We start from the raw sequence: 17,415 nt of genomic DNA on the forward strand, positions 1-17,415 counted from the left end.
TTGTTCTTGCGGTGATTTAAAATATAACATGATGTTGTTGAAGAAAATGAATCACAAGACCTAGTACTCTGTTAGTGTTATGCAGTTTGTTGATGGTATGTCGGTGGTGCATGCCAACTGACTTGCTGTAACAACGCATTTCAGGAAACCATGTTCAAGTGATGTCAACATTTATTTCTAGGCTCCGTCTCAAACTGCCAAGGAAATACTGTTGCAGACCGGTTATGGAAAGATGCAACGTGAATTCAAGTCTACCATGATAATGGAAAGTACTTTACATGAACAAAAGGCAGTTCCAGCCTTCAGTCAAGAAACCAGAGTATCAGGACTGGCACCTACTAAACAGACGAAGACAGCCACAGGCTATGAATCTTTTATATCAACTCCATTGCAGATCAGTGAACAAGACACCTTCACTACCCATAGAGCAGTCACACCTAAACTAAAGAGTCAGGAATCCTCTGACTCGAGTGAATTTACATACAAGGTATTTGAGCAGAATCAATCGGGTGAGTTATTTTCACCGATGTCAAGCCAATTCCTGGTGCCTCCCGATTACGAAGCTGTGTTTTCCGGACGCCAATCTCTGAGAGTCTCTGAGTGTAGYCAGGTGTCTCCCACTGATATGAGTCCAGTTTCGCCAGTCTTCAGTGACTCTCTGTCAGATAAGAGTCAGGTCACAACGACCACCCTGATAGGTCTTGAGTCCGCTTCCAAGTCTGTTACACCTGGATCCGCAGAAGCCTTTGAATTCTCCCCAGACTTTAAGCGAGTGCTCAATGAATTTGAGAAATCACTCTCTGCATTTGGACCAGATATCCAATCAGATTCCGCCCAAGAAGACTCAGACCTGGAGTTCTTTGACTGCAACGATGACTTGTCAGACTTCTTAGAGCCAGAGGATCTGGAGCCAGAGGAACCTGAAGTCCTCTACCACATCGAAGAGCCACCTTCCCCAACCCCCTTCGGCAGCACACCGGAAACAGGCTTCCTCAAAGGGAGCCCTTTATACAGCGCACAGTTCCTACGTGTGGATGACCAAAAGCGCTTCTCATCGGGTAGTGAAAGTCTTGGGGATTATGGCATTTATGACAGACCAGAAAGTGAAAGTGAAACTGTACCCACATGTGAAGAGCTTCCCTCCAGTCTGCGGGGGCAGCGGTACGATGACGATGAGTACTCTCTGGAACGGGAAAGAGGTCGAGCATGACGACTGCACCCTGCCCTGGCTTGTGTCCCAGCTTCTCAGGCTGATTGCAGTGTTACCACAGTCCAGAGAGGACATCAACTCACTCAAACACAAGTACAAAAAAAGCTTATGAGTGCTGTGTTTGCATGTGTGTATACTTACAAAACAAAACACTGTAAGTCAAACCACTTCAAGTGGGGTTCTCACTCGACTGCCAAACAATGATGAATAATCATGAGAGCAAATCAAGAATAAGGAATACTAAGCATTTGAGATTACTTACATTGAGAATGTTTGTGGCCGTGTTTGCTATATATTTTCATATTTTCAGCAAGGTATACAATGAAGAGAATCTACCAGTACATACGAAAACATTCTATTAAATAAAAGTGAATAATTGATCAACACTTTCTAATGTCAATATTGACTTTCCACGAGTAAAAAATTCCACATACAGCACTCTTTCCATACGATTACTTGTTTAGCCTTTGTGACACAATTTCTATTTGGAATTAATCAGTTTACTATCTTTGAGCATGGCTGTTTGTGGTTGAAGGAGATGAGTTGTATCAACTGGGCCTTCTCCTCATCATTCATCTTTCCCATTCTTCCACCCATTGTTCATAGCTTTCCCTCATATTTACCCATTTATTTTAGAAAAGTTATATCTAGGCTTCTATCTGGATAGCCTACTTTTGAACTGACTTTTTGCTATATCAATGAAGAGAAAAGTACAAAGTCCAACCGAGAAAGAGAAAAAGAAACGACTGTATGTTGTTGTTTTTTGCCCATGTAGACAGATAACTTTGTAGCCTGCAATAGAAGTAGTTCTTCTCGATGGTTAACTGTCTTGCACAAAGCTAAACATGCATTCGTTGAGCATAGTAACAACTGCTTTCTGCTTAATACATTTAGATAACTGTCTCTTTGCCATGTTACTACTTGCACTGCATTTTATCCTAACTGTTCTGTGCAGTATTTTGCTAATGTCGTTACTGTGCAGTAACCTTTTTCCTTGCTCGGTAACTGTGCCTTGCATCAGAGTAACTGTGCTATGCAGTAACTGTCCCTGCCTGAGTTAACTGTGGCCGTGCAGTAATTCCTGTTCTGGTTCCAGTACATAGCGTTGCCCACTGCGAGTTAACCGTGTTCTTCTCCTAGCAACAGTTACTCGTGCCTGCTCTCAAGTCAACTAGTTGCTGTGCCTTAGTAACCTGCTGTCCGTCGCCTCTCAAAGAAACCTGTGCCTGCAATACTGTGCCTGCAGTAAACTGTGCCTGCGGTAGTAAAACAAGTGGTGCTGCAATAATAAGCTTTGCCCAATACAACTAGTACACGTGATAGCCCTGCTGTTCAGTAACCTCTGTCCTAAGCCACGAGAGATAAACAGGTGTGAGCCTCGCCATAGTAATCTTCTAGAGACTGATATCATTAATGCAGAGTTAACTGTGCCTTGCAGGTAGACTGATTTCTTGCCAGTAGACCATGTTCTATGCAGTAACTGTATACAATGGTGCCATAGCAGTTAATTAACTTGTGCGCACTGTTGCACAGATATCTGTCACTTGCTCAAGTAAACTTGTGCCGTTCAGTAACTGTTGCTTGCAGTAACTGTTCTTGCAGTTAACTCTTCTTGCAGTAACTGGCCTGCAGTAACTGTTTCTTGCAGTAACTGTTCTTGCAGTAACTGTCCGTGCATTGTTTTGTAAAATGTTTATATGCCACGTAAATCGATCCATGCAGTAAAACTGTGGCCTTCATACCTCTGGTGTTCCAATGCAAGTATATCCATGTTCTTATTGTCAAAGTAAAATTGCCTGCAGTAAACTGTTCTGCGATTAACCTGTCACTGAATGCAAGTGAGCGTTTCTTGCAATAAAGATAAGCCTGATGCCTGCAGTACTGTCTCTTGCGAGAGGTTTCTAAAACTTTGTTTGTTCTAAGCTGTGTTAGTAGCAGTAACTAGTGCCGATGTATGTACCACATATAGTCCTGAGTAATAACACTAGTAGTCCTCCTGCAGTTTAACTGTGCATTGCACAAGATAATCTTTGTGACCCTAGACGTTGAAAGTAACTGTTCTTATTTGAGAGTAACGTTAGATACCTGCCAAGTATAACTGTTCTATGCTTCAGTCTAGAGCTTGGCCTGCGTACAGTGTCACACTGTTCCTGGAGCGAAGTAACTGTTCTTGACCACATTAACTACATGTGCTGCTCGAGTGAACATTATGCTCCGCCTTTGCTAAATAAACTGTCACGGCATGTCGGACATCGGGGATTAACTGTTCTTGCAAGATAACTTAAATATCCATGGCAGACTTTAGCCCTTTTCGCCGTATTTTATGCTTGAACTGGCCATAGCAAGAGTAACTGATTCTGCTAGCTCAACTCGTAAGTCCTGCAAAGATAACTGTGCCGTGCCTCTTACGATAACTTATTTGATTACTTGCGAGCTAACTATGTCGTGCTGGGTAAACTGTCGCCTGCAGTAACTGTAAGTGCAGTAACTGTTTCTATGCAGTTAACTGTCGCCTGCAGACTGATGCCCTGCAGTAACTTGTGCCTTTGGGCAAGTACATCGTTGTTCTCGGGTGCAGGTAACTGCTGTCCTTACGAGATTAACTGTGCCTGCAGAAGACGTTCTTGCTCCAGTAACTGTCTTGCAGGAACTGTGCCTGCAGTAACTATACAAAATGTGTAACCATGATATGATGATCTATTATGCTCACATTGGCTGTGTGCTGTCTCTCAGGAGATAAATGAGGAGCTAGGGTTGCTGTCATCGGATAACTCAGAGGAAGAGGTGTTAACCTCCAGGGTGGTCCGACGCAGAGTTATCATCCAGGTATCGGGCATTGGAGAGCATGTGGAGGAGTGGGCCCTGCCATAGTGTGCTGTGGKGCTGGGTTYAGATGGGAGTTGAGTTTTAGCTTGTGGGTCATTTTGTTGCTGTGCTGAACTTTGGATAATGCCTATGATATATAGATATACAGTGTATTCATATTTAGATTTCTGTCTCATTCTGTCTCCGCTTTGTTTTATACTGCATCCTCATATGCCATATCATTTTGTTCTGTGACAGATTGATAAAATATTTGTGGTCTTAGATAATGGTTCAAAATGACTGAACTGTGTTGGTTTATTTCCCTTTTTGAGTTTGCGATGTTTAAACCGGTTCCTCTGTGTACTTGCCTTAACTCCAGTGTGTGTCCCGGGTCTGTTAGGTCAGTGCTCTGACTGTGCATCTACTATGTTCTCTCTCCAGGCGGATGACCTGYCAGACATCCCTCCCCAGACAGTCACAGAAGAACAGTACATGGATGAGCAAGGAAACATGGTAGTCAAGAAGGTAAAGGGACATTTTACACCTACATTCACAGACACTTACCTCTAGAACACTCCCCGATTTACAGTAGACCTCAACAACATAAGAAAAATATAAGCTCCCACCAAATGATGATTATTTATTACATAACTACTATTTATCAATGATTTCCCCAGGCAAATAAGTGTGTTTGCTCTTATATGACCTAGTCATGCAGCTCAGTGYTCWACATTCCTCTCTCTCTGGTCTCTCTCCCCCAGATCACACGGAAGGTGATCCGTAAGTACTTCTCTCCAGACGGTGTGGAGAGAGAGGAGGTGACGGTGCAGGGATCTCAGCAGGAGATGGTCAGCGTGGAGGAGGGAGATGCCTTCTCCAAGGTGGTGAAGAGGACAGTGGTCCGGAGTGAGGGAGATCAGACTGAGGTCAGTCCGTCCATCTGACTGTCGTCTTTGTGTCTATACGTTTACATTTTGGTATTTAGCAGATGCTCTTATCCAGAGCGTCTTACAGTAAGTAGTGAGTGCACACATTTTCATATTTTGTTTGTACTGGTAAGGGCTGTGCGGTCAGCCGGTAATTGTCAAGCAAATAACTGTCGGTCTCACAGTAATTGACCGTTAATTAACATAAACACATTTAGCATCTCCTGGCTTCCACACATAACCTACAAGCCACTGATGCAGACATGTGGAACATCTACATTTTAAAGTCTAATAAATCCATGTAATATAGCCTACACCTAAATCCATTATTTATTTTAGACAGGTCTAAAGAAGCATAATATGAAGAAAATGTAGTCTATTTCATAAGAACAGAATAGCATACTCTGAGTTGGTCTTATTTTAGGTCCTGATCTGGCTATGCCAAATGGCTGTGGGCTACACTAGTTCATTTAGCAGACAAGATTTGCTTAGAATTCCGTGGCATTATTTTATATTATTTTATAGTATGAAGAATACAATTGAACAAATCTGAATAAAACAGAAAGGATATTTTCTCCAAAAGATTTGAGGGAGTGTGCGCATGCGGCTATTCTGTGTTGAGCGGTTAACAAAGAATTAAGTATTCCTATATTCTTAATTTAGAGTTATTAATGTAACTTTAGTTGTTCTACAAACGTTGGGCTATATGTTTTGATTTTTTAAAACATTGTTAGGCTGCATGATGCGAGTCTAATGATGATTTGGRAAAAAGTAGCTTGAAAAGCATGAGCTCTGCTTTGTTTTTTTGTGCAGGCTGTACACACTACATCAGTCACTCATTCACAATTTGACAAGCACTTGATAATGCCTAGAATTTCACAGCGACATCCCCTTTGTGTAGCCCGTAATGCACCCTAAAAAGATCCATGCCGTTGTGCCCCTGGCTGCGCGCTCCATCACGTGATTGGGTCTTTCTCACAGGCTACAAGTGAAGACAGACTTATCGGGGATGCAACTGCGTGAGTCCTTATTCAATTCCGAGGTGCATATTGAAGATATTGGAAGAACTGTCCATATTTACTTTTCGTCAGGCAACAAGATGAGTAGGCCTAACGAACAGCAAAAGCAGTAGCCTATCTACTATCCCACATAGTACAAAGGTCGACTTCTGTCGGATAAATAAATATTCCAAACATAGTCTGGGACAGTTGTGGGATGTGATAGATCCCAAATTAATACGCAATTTGCTGATGGTACAGATCAGAACTTTTAGCTTAAAATGTTGATAAACTATTAGGSTATTTCTTCACATTATAAGCACAGCAGTGCGCACATGGTAGTAGGATATAAGCGTGAATGTTCCATTAGTGGGAAACACCATTGTCAAAAGTGACCACAAATGCCATTATGCAATTAATGCTTTTATTATAAAGGTGCATTTTATAGCAAAATATTTCCTCCCCAAACTTGAAAGTCACACGTTGCTTATGTATGCCAGTTAGGCTCTACACCYCTTGTAAAGCTGATTAATGTGCTTCATTTTAAGAAGGTATTTGGCCACTTTAGTTGTGATACAACTAAAGTGTTTTCTCGTGTTTTCTCGTGCAAATGCATAGCCTATAGAAATGTTGCRCAACATGAGCTCTCATGAAGTGTTTGAATCAATTTGCATTGATGTCAGAGTGATTAGAGGGRCAATAGAGTGCTGAGTACCAGGCAGTTARCAAGTGTGKTAGGCTACTAATGACCAGCAGCAGCATCAGAGCTTCGAGAAGCCTAATTACCGKGACTAAACAGTCAYGTGGAATTTGACTGCCTGCATGACTGCCGGTGTGGAGGTAATACAGTCAACGCGACAGCCCTAGTACTGGACCCCCATGGGAATCGAACCCACGTCTCTGTGCCAAGTGTCTATAGTCTTTCTTTGGGGTCAATATTCCAGTGTTTCTGAAAACTATTGAGGATTACATGCAAGAACCATTTCAGTGGCAGTATACTTATGCAGTATACTAGATACTGTAGATATCTGTCAGCTAGAACACTACATCTCCCATAACCCCCTGCGCTACAGGTCACTTGGCCAATTAAGGAGCTGAGTGATAGGTTAACTTGGCAGCACCTGTGCTAAACTGGGAGCATGCCACAAGAGGAGCTGCAAAATGCACAGCTTCATGGACCCAGGGGGTTTTTCTGGATCAAAATGGGGCTTAGATGGTGGSAGTGGGCGTGGCAGTGGGCGTGGCAGTGGGCGTGGCAGCGCATTGGTACCAACCATTAGTATGTGTGTAACGGGGGCTGAGCTATAGCGGAGTTTGTGAGACAAGGGCRGATCCAGAAGGGGYCCGGGRCCGGGTAATTTTTACAAAAACATCTGTAGAGTCAGAATGTTTTGAGCTCCATGATACTCACAAGCGTCGTTAGACGGTAAAGGGTTCTTCTACATAGAAGATCAGAGGAAATCCCAGGACATACAGTAGTGTCTATAATACTGTATAAGCTCACGTAGTTGCTGTCACAAACTCCACACAGTTGTCACTGACTAGTTGGATAATCATTTCCCACTGAGCAAACCATTTCTGTTCTTCATTTTGATCAGGTTTTTGCTTTGGCTGACCTTATTTGTCAATGAAACGCATGAATGCAACTGTTTATGTCAAATAGTTTTGTGTTCTACTAAGCTAACATATAGAATAGTTTTAAGATGGTCATACCATAGATCATTTAGCTAGTTGATTTGGAATTTTAGGACCCCTTTTTAGGTATAAAAAAAATATATAAAAAACAATTTGATAAATTATTACATTTGGCCTTTAGCCCATAGAAACACATTGAATAACAAATTCATAAAAAATAAATAATAAGGAATAAGGATTTGAAGTGTCTGTCCTATATCTAGGAGATATAAGAAAACTCTGGAAATATTTTTGTGTTTTTGGACACATAGTTAAACCCTTATTTTTGTTGCCACAAAATTACCTCCATACTTCCATTTGTTTGTATGGGTTACTTTCAGACGAGTCCCGTCTTTCCATAGAGTGGTCATAACCGCTCGGACGCCACAAACGAGTCCCGTCTTTCCATAGAGTGGTCATAACCGCTCGGACGCCACAGACGAGTCCCGTCTTTCCATAGAGTGGTCATAACCGCTCGGACGCCACAGACGTTTTCGTGAAAAGACTGATTTTCAGGATGTCTCCTGGTCTGACAAACACCACTGTAGCTCGTGGATTGAGATGCAGCCAACCTGATATCTCTAGCTTAATTAAACTGAAGGATTCTGATGGGGATTGTTTTATTATGTTACTTAGATTGACGCACGGGTGCATCAGTAGACTCTTAAGGAATAATTATTAAAGGTCTTATAAATTAATGATATATACCCAGTGATTCTTGAAGAATATAACTTATAAATGAGGTTAGATGAATAGTCATAAACCATCAGAACCCAAAATATAAGCTTGTTTTACTCCAATAAATGTTACAAACACTATTTAGTCTCAAAACATGATTAAAACTATAATTTTGATATCATGGATGGTCAGTCCTTGCATCCATAGCTCTGTACCTTATTTACATAAGTATTCAGACCCTTTGCTATGAGACTCGAAATTGAGCTCAGGTGCATCCTGTTTCCATTGATCATCCTTAAGATGTTTCTACAACTTGATTGGAGTCCACCTGTGGTAAATTCAATTGATTGGACATGATTTGGAAAGGCACACACCTGTCTATATAAGTTCCCACAGTTGACAGTGCATGTCAGAGCGAAAAACCAAGCCATGAGGTCAAAGGAATTGAATGTAGAGCTCCGAGACAGGATTGTGTGAAAGGTACCAAAACATTTTGGAAGCATTGAAGGTCCCCAAGAACGCAGAGGCTTCCATCATTTTAAATGGAAGAAGTGTGGAACCTCCAAGACTCTTCCTAGAGCTGGCCTCCTGGCCAAACTGAGACACTGTCACTCTGACAGAGCTCTGGAGTTCCTCTGTGGAGATGGGAGAACCTTCCAGAAGGACAACCATCTCTGCAGCACTCCATTAATCAGGCCTTTATGGTAGAGTGGCCAGACGGAAGCCGCTCCTCAGTAAAAGGCACATGACAGTCCGCTTGGAATTTGTCAAAAGGCACCTAAAGGACTCTGACCATGAGAAACAAGATTCTCTGGTCTGATGAAACCAACACTTTGGCCTGAATGCCAAGCGTCATGTCTGGAGGAAACCTTGCACCATCCTTACTGTGAAGCTTGGTGGTGGCAGCATCATGCTGTGGGGATGTTTTTCAGCGTCAGGGACTGGGAGACTAGTCGGGATCGAGGGAAAGATGAACGGAGCAAAGTACAGAGATCCTTGATGAAAACCTGCTCCAGAGAGCTCAGGACCTCAGACTGGGTCGAAGGTTCATGTTTCAACAGGACAAGGACAATGACCCTAAGCACACAGCCAAGACAATGCAGGAGTGGCTTCGGGACAAGTCTCTGAATGTCCCAGAGGCCGGACTTGAACCCGATCAAATATCTCTGGTGAGACCTGAAAATAGCTGTGCAGCAACACTCCCCATCCAACCTGACTGAGCTTGAGAGGATCTGCTGAGAAGAATGGGAGAAACTTCAAACTATGGCACACAAATACAAGTGTGCCAAGCTTGTAGTGTCATACCCAAGAAGACTCGAGGTTGTAATTGCTGCCAAAGGTGCTTCAAAAGAGGGTCTGAATACTTTGTAAAAATGTCTACTTATGKGTTATTGCGTGTAGCTTGGTGAGGATTTTTAGTAATTTTTTTAACCATTTTAAAATAAGGCTTTAATGTAACAAAATGTGGAAAAAGTCAAGGGGTCTGAATACTTTCCGAATGCACTGTAAATCAGTTAGCTTTAAACCCTATGTTTGACCTCTCCAGTTGACCTTCTCGGAGCCCCTTGCCCTGGGGGCCACCACGGCCTCGGAGATCGAGTCAGAGCAGGCGCAGGGTCGAAAGGTCAGCAAGGTGGTCAAGACGACGGTGGTGAGGGGCGAGAGGATGGAGAAGCAGACGGGTGACCCCTCGCTGGCCGCAGACCTCCCCTCGGCCAAAGAGGACTTTGAGAAGGTCAGTAGGTTGAGTGAGACMAGTTGTGATATAAAGCCAGGAAGGTATTTTCTACCTCAGTGGCTCGAGCAGAGCAGGTTGAGCTGGATCAAGTGTTGTAAGGGATACTATGCCTGGAACATAAAGCTGAATGTTTAGAGCTTTATAGCATGCCATTGAAATGGTTCTTGACTGACATGTTTGTTACTGTATGACCTGTTAAAACCTTTATTGAAGACTTAACTCAACTCTAAGAACAGACACAGAGTGTTTTGGTGTTTGAAATGTCCTTTTCCTTRTTCTGTCACATCCAGGCATTGAGTTATGCTGGAGGCTTTGGGAAAATTCAACTTCCCCATTTAGTAGAGAAAGAGGTTGTGAAGGAGGACGGTTCTGTTGTSAAAAGGTTTGAGAACAGCATGGGAGTGTTCATTAATTGACCCAAGGTGTCCATGTTTGTACACTCCTGTTAGTTTGTTGAGTGATTTATCTGAAAGCATGATGTAAATACCTCTGTCTTAACATTTAGATTACATGCTTAGATAAAATGCTAAGATTCGGACCTGGGCATGTGCAAAGTAAGTTACCCATCGAAGGGCGTGTTTAAGATGACTCATATGGTTGCTGTTGGTGATGGTAGAGAGAAGGCTAACCTGCATGGGTTTTTTTGAGACGTGGATTAGCTTGAATGGTTTGGGTCACGATGACCAGTGACCAGAGTTAGTTTTGGTCGAAGCCTGTCAATGAAGCTTTGACAAAACTTTCAGGTTCTTTTGGAATTACTGGTTAACCAAGTCTAATAAACTCTCTCTTCCATCTCTCGCTCTCTCTCTCCTTCTCCCATCTCCTTATCTCACCCACCCACTCCTTCCCTCCCTCTCTCCATCTCTCTCACCCCACACTTCCTCACCTCTTCCCTCCCTCCACCCCTCCCCCCCCCCCCCCCCCCCCCCCCCCCCCCCCCCCCCCCCCCCCCCCCCCCCCCCCCCCCCCCCCCCCCCCCCCCCCCCCCCCCCCCCCCCCCCCCCCCCCCCCCCCCCCCCCCCCCCCCAGCCCCTCACCCCCCCCCACCCCCCCCCCACCCCCCCCCCCCCCCCCCCCCCCCCCCCCCCCCCCCCCCCCCCCCCCCCCCCCCCCCCCCCCCCCCCCCCCCCCCCCCCCCCCCCCCCCACACCTCCTCACTCCTTCCCTCCTTCCATCTCTCCCACCCCACACCTCCTCCCTCCTTCCCTCCCACCCCACACATCCTCCCTCTTTCTCTTTTCTCTGTCCCATCTCCAGAACCCAGATGCGTAAGTCTCGTACCCAGAAGAGGACTGTGGCGATGGATGCCCAGGGTAAGCATGTGCACCTGGAGCGGCTGGACGACACCCCAGAGACCCTGCAACCCGATGCCCTTCAGCGACACCTGCACCTGCTGCTCCAACGCTATTGCGCCAAGGAGGAGGAGGGAGGAGAGAAGGAGRAAGAGGAGGAGAGGAGAAAGAAGAAGTGATGGGCTTTTTTGATTTGCTGGCTGAGTTGTGTGTCTTCCCTTTTGGCCWTGCCCCCCATGCTACATAAGCCTCCTATCCACAAAAAACCTWTGAAGTCTTGTAAGCTAATCTCTACCACAACTCTGACCCCTCGATGACCCCTAACGACCCTTAACCTTTACCGCACAGCCAGACTTCCCCTGCTAAAGACACTGGATTGCGTTTTGGTTTCAATTTTTGTTTTTCCSTTTTGTAGCAAATAATGAAACAATTATTATTWAWTTTTTTTGCTTTTGACTTGTTTCCATTATTTTTTTTGCTCATTTTGTGACCAAAGATGGCACCCCCTTTCTCGTTGGGTGACTTAGAATATTTTTTTTGTCGTTATCCTTTTGTTTGGTTCTTTTAGTTTTTGGCTGCTGTGGTACAATAAAAAAACAACACAAAAAAAATGCTACAAATGAAAACAGCTACAGGAAACGTATGAAGAGGGTGCACCTCGCACGTTTGCCTCATGCAGAGGCCTCTTTCTGAAGGAACGATTGTAAACATTTGTAAATAGAGAAGACTGGTAGAAAACAAAACAAACAGCAATTCAAAAGCATTTGTTATATTTGTCCCACGGTACCTGCTGTACACGTACGTGTACCAATCTGTTCTGAGGTCAAGGGTGACGGGTCTTAACACATTTGACCCTTTTCATCCGACTATCAAGAGATTGTTACATAGGAGTCAGTTGTCATAAACAGTTTTAGAGAGATACTGTTTTAAAGGAGTGAATGCCATAGTCTTTCATCAAGGACTTTTGAATCAGATAAGCGCAAATACGCTGTGATCTGAACCCCCATTTCACTGAAGCTAATCATCCCCATATAACCCTCCACTACTGTTCAGTTTACAAAGTTGGCTCAAGGTGGTTACGTGTGTAATGATGTGGTGTTGTTTTTTTTACGTGAGCTTTGTGAACACACGTTCAGCCCCAGCCCCAGGTACTGTCCCCATCTCCCTGTTTTTCTCTGTCTGTTTCTGTAGTATGGGTGTTGTGTAGTCAAACTTCCTTCTGAGCAGTACATCAGACTGCTGCCACCTATGTGTGTGCGTGTGCGTGCACGTATGTATGCGTGTTTGTGTGTTAGTTCATAGTATCCTCACCGACATTGCGACCTGCCATTTGCGAAAGAAATGATCCAGAATGTTCTCTTTCCTTGTCCTTCATGTACGCGCTTTTATCTCCCATTACTACACCTATAGGTCATAACACTAGGTACGTCGCCCCTCCTTCCCTCCCAATACTACACCTATAGGTCATAACACTAGGTACGTCACCCCTCCTTCCCTCCCATGAGTCACTTGTGCGTGCCATCTCACCCCTGTTCATTTCCCCCTATAAATAACTTTGATTAAAGGTATACTCAGCGATATGACGTAGATGCATAAAGTCAACATAGTGGGTCAATATCCACAACAACTAAGAGCGTTGAAGCGTGAGGCTCAACTTCTCTGCTGTTTTGGTCCTGTGGCTACCACTCTGTGAACAGCGTGAAGCGAACCCGTGCCCATGCGCAGATACTGTGTGTGACTGTGTGAGAGCRAAGTCTTGCATCTCGCTMATCTCAATATCTGCGGTGCTGCTCGTGGCAACATCATTTCATTGAGTTTAAGCCTGTTAAGATCGTGCAAGTATGGGACAGAGAGAGACCAGTGTTCTGTTTTATTTGCTGTTGTTGATTAGATTTGTTTTCTGTTGTTGGTTTTATGGTATCCAATAAATGGTGATAAGATCAAAAGATTGGCACATCATCTTGAGTTTCTGACAGATTATTTTTGGTCTGACCTGCTTCGTGTTTGCAGCGTGGAGATAGAAGATCCTTTATCATTGGCCCTTTTACATGCATTATTTCTTGCTCAATGGTATGTTTCCACAATCTTGTTCTGAGGGCAGATTGGTTGGATGGCCAAGGGACGGAGCTTGAGCTATATGATTGGTTGGATGGGGCCAGGGGGTGGAGCTTGTGACAGGTGAAAGTCAAATGAGAAAAGCAACGTTAGTGGTAGGTTGGTGGATGGATGAACGAATGGTGTTAAACGCGGTTTGCGACATTAAGGTCCCTGGTTCAACTCCCCATGCGTCGCTTCTTGTTTCCTAAACTAACTTCATCTTATTTTCTACATTTTTATTTTACCCCTTTTTCTCAGTATCCAATTGGTAGTTACAGTGTTGTCTCATCACTGCAACTCCCGTACGGACTCGGGAGAGGCAAAAGTCAAGAGCCATGCATCCTCTGAAACATAACCAAGCCACACTGCCCACTTAACCCAGAAGCAGCAATGTGTCAGAGGAAACACTGTATACCCGGTGACCATGTCAGCATGCACTGCATCTGGCCCATCACAGGAGTCACTAGTGCACAAAGACACTAGTCAAACCCTCCTCCATTGTGTGCCACCCCATGGGTCTTCCAGTCRTGGTCAGCTGTGACAGAGCCTGGACTCAAACCCAGAATCTCTAGTAGCACMGCTAGCTCTGCCTTAGACCACTGCACCACTCGGGAGTYCACATCACTTTAGAAAGTAAACTGTGCATCATTTCTTTTGACTGGTTAGATTCAAAAGACCCAAACTTCCAGCTGATGGTGTGTGCCTGAGTGGCAGAGGGTATAAGACATAGGTTGTCATACAGAAGGTGCCTAGTTCAAATCCCGGTGTATCTTTTGTTTCCTTCACATTTCTTGCCTAAACGTTCTGCCATCAGAACAAGCTCTACGGTTAAATACCATCCAAGCAATATCATTGTGATTTTGGCTCCCACAGACTTGCAAGGYCTATTCATTTCAACTGGTATACATGGGGGTGGAGTAAACACTGAGCAGTCTTCTGCGRATTACATCTTTGCCAAGTTTAATTTTGTTTCTCCGTATTTATTGATGTCCAGCCATGCTCCTCCTCTCCTCCTCCAGTGTGCGGAGACATGAGTGTGTTTTGTGTGTGTGTAAGTTGAAGATGGGAAAGGGAATTTCAATTAAAACWCTTCGACCGATAAGTTGCCATTGTACGCAAGGCTTCACATGAATTCTGAAACGCTCTAGAAACAATGACTGAAACAAATGCAGAAACCAAAACCAGAACTGACATGGATGTGCTGTAATCTTGGGCTGGCTGGCTGAAAGCATCGTTGGTGTTATCTGTGGTACAGACTTTATCTATGTAATCTATCTAATATTACGGTTCATCACTTTGCCAATTTACTTTGTGTGATCAAAATAAAACAAAAAAGAAATGTCAAAAACGTGCATTTGATTTGATGAATCCGCATCGTGTTTCCATGGTGATAACAATATTACACATATATWAATATCTATGAGGGCATGTATTAGTTATGAAGTTAATAATAAAGGAGGGAAAAGTCTGAATGGCTAACATGGCATAGCAGCTACAGTGTACGTGGCAGAATATTAAATTGTACATGTGTCAAATGTGTGTGGTGTGGTTGTCATTTTTACTAACCATGCTTTGAAGGATTACACTACAGCCATTAKAAGTAAAATGTAAACTTTTTTTWAAATGTTTTTTTATTTTTTTATTACAGTGATCACCTCACAAACTTTAAGCTATGGGCAAAGTGACATGGAAATAAGAGATTTGGCAGAAATCACATTTTATTTGATATTTCTTAAACATCTATCAGTCCTTTCTCATCATGGCAACAATATACACTTTGTCCCATAGTACAGTTCAACGTAACTTTAAAAAAATGATTGTGTTGTCTCACCATTCCTGTAGGAACAAATCATAAATGGGGTAGGGAACAGTTCTTAACACCACAGTGGMTATCCTAATGGCAAACCTACTCAGTGCCTTTAATCCCAAGCGTTGTGTAACTAAATATTCTAGGTTGACCTTGATTCAATTCTACTGCATCTCTTACATTTCCATCGGCAAAACCAACCTATAAACACCCATTTATGAAAATATCTACCAACTAGGAAAAACTGACAGGAACAATGTGATCCCATATGACTGTCTCCCTTCTCAGTATAAAACGTTGTGTGTTGCAACTTGTCAAGTAGAGTAACTAACACCCAGGTGTCAGTGGTAAAAGCGGCTAGTAAAAGGCTATATGTCTTCGATAGGTTCTTATGCATGGACACGGGGTTGGGGAGAGAGGAGATGCTACAGACTAAAAAAAACAGAGAACCAGTCGCTATATATGAAAGGGTCAATAGTTCCCAAAAAATATATAACCAATAAAATTCACATAATTATCATCCTTATGAAAATATCATGATTGGACTTTAAAACAGTGTTCCATATGTCATACAATGGCTTTGAGTAATACAAGTGAAAGAATGATCTTTAGTTTACATTCTATCATTGAGAATTCTGTCACATTGCGATGATGTAGACGCAAACGCATAACATAGGATACCATTTTCCCCTTAACATAAACTGTCAATAAAAATTCCCAGTAATCATACTTAATATTGAGGCAGTTGATAACAACTTGAATTGTTAAAAAGATTGCAAACTAAGCTCATATTTAAACAGTTTAATATTCCAGAGTTTAAGCAAAGATATAGCGATTCACGTCAATCACAAGTCTATACATCACCAAAACAAAAGCAAGCTCATGTTTGTCGTTCACTTATGTTCTTAGATTTTTCTGCACAAAGACTGACATTTAAAGAAGGATTGACAGACTGCAATGTTGGTTTAAGGCTAAACCTATATCACTTCAGTTATTGGGAWTGATGTGTAATATTCAGATGATATGATGAGTTTGGTATTGGTTCACCGCATGTTCCTGACACTGATAATATTGAAGATTGAATGCCATGGGAAAATGCTCAAACTAAAAACATGTTCAAAAAGAGGAAATCATTGTTTCAGAATAACAAAAATACATGTTTAGTTATAAATGTCCTGCGATGAGACAGAAGAATGCGATAAAACAACAAACATTTTCACTCTAAAATGATCAAATATAAAATTATATCGTCAAGATTGTTGTGTTTTTCCTTTTCATCTTTTGCAAGATGAATCTTGAGTTCAGCATCGACGATATGTAAACAACACTCTGAGATGGCAGAGTTGGGCCGGGATTGGATGAGGATGTGACAGACACTTGGTAGGCGGGGTCCATAGATCAGCAACAGCTGCAGGATAGGGAGTCATCTCAACTGCAATACAAAGATAATTTTGGAATTAGTAACTTGTGTTGTATTGTCAAAATATGTGTTTGAGGCTAGAGAAAGACCAAAGCGGAACCAAAGCAGACCAAGCTAGCTACATAGCTCCTGTATAAAGCAGGCCAGGTGGGCTAAACTACAGTGGTTACTCCACTAAAGGTTTTGTGTTTATGCTGCGGAACTTAGGAGGTAATTTGTGGTTTAGTACAGTACCCTGCGTCACCACTTCATTGCTCCAGACCACCACAAGGGGGAGTTAGAGCACTGATTATGCTTTTGGGTCCTACTGTGTCTCTAACTGACAATGAATGGGCGACATACACCTAAATAGAAACGGATAACCGTGCACGACTATAGAAACGGATAACCGTGCACGACTTCAGTATTACTAGCTAAAACGGTTGTTACACTAAGGCTTTTATTCTTTTATTTTGTTAGGATTATTTTGCTCTTACTGTAGTACTTTAGGCCACTCCCGACYGGTCACGTTGTACAGCGCTTGAGTGGCGCAACGGTCTGTGTTGCTACAGATGCTGGTTCAATACCCGTGTCGGCCTCAACTTTTTCCTCGCTCATTTTACGTTATTTGAAAAACGAAATCTCCTAAATATTGTTATTTTTTCAAACAAAGCGATTATTATTATTAATTTAGAATTATATAAAAGCCCCTTGGATATTCTCACAGATATATTATTAACCCTGTTATTAGGAGGACAATATATATTGGTCATATTGGTCATGGCTCCTGA

At 42.9% G+C, this 17,415-nt stretch overlaps 1 pseudogene; it reads left to right on the forward strand.

Moving 5' to 3' along the window:
* The window catches only part of LOC111980852 (ankyrin-2-like), a 371,288-nt pseudogene extending 357,641 nt beyond the window's left edge, over positions 1-13,647 (forward strand).
* The last annotated feature ends 3,768 nt before the right edge of the window (positions 13,648-17,415 follow it).

The sequence above is a fragment of the Salvelinus sp. IW2-2015 genome, linkage group LG3 (assembly GCF_002910315.2).
Source record: "Salvelinus sp. IW2-2015 linkage group LG3, ASM291031v2, whole genome shotgun sequence".
In the NCBI taxonomy this organism is placed as follows: Eukaryota; Metazoa; Chordata; class Actinopteri; order Salmoniformes; family Salmonidae; genus Salvelinus; species Salvelinus sp. IW2-2015.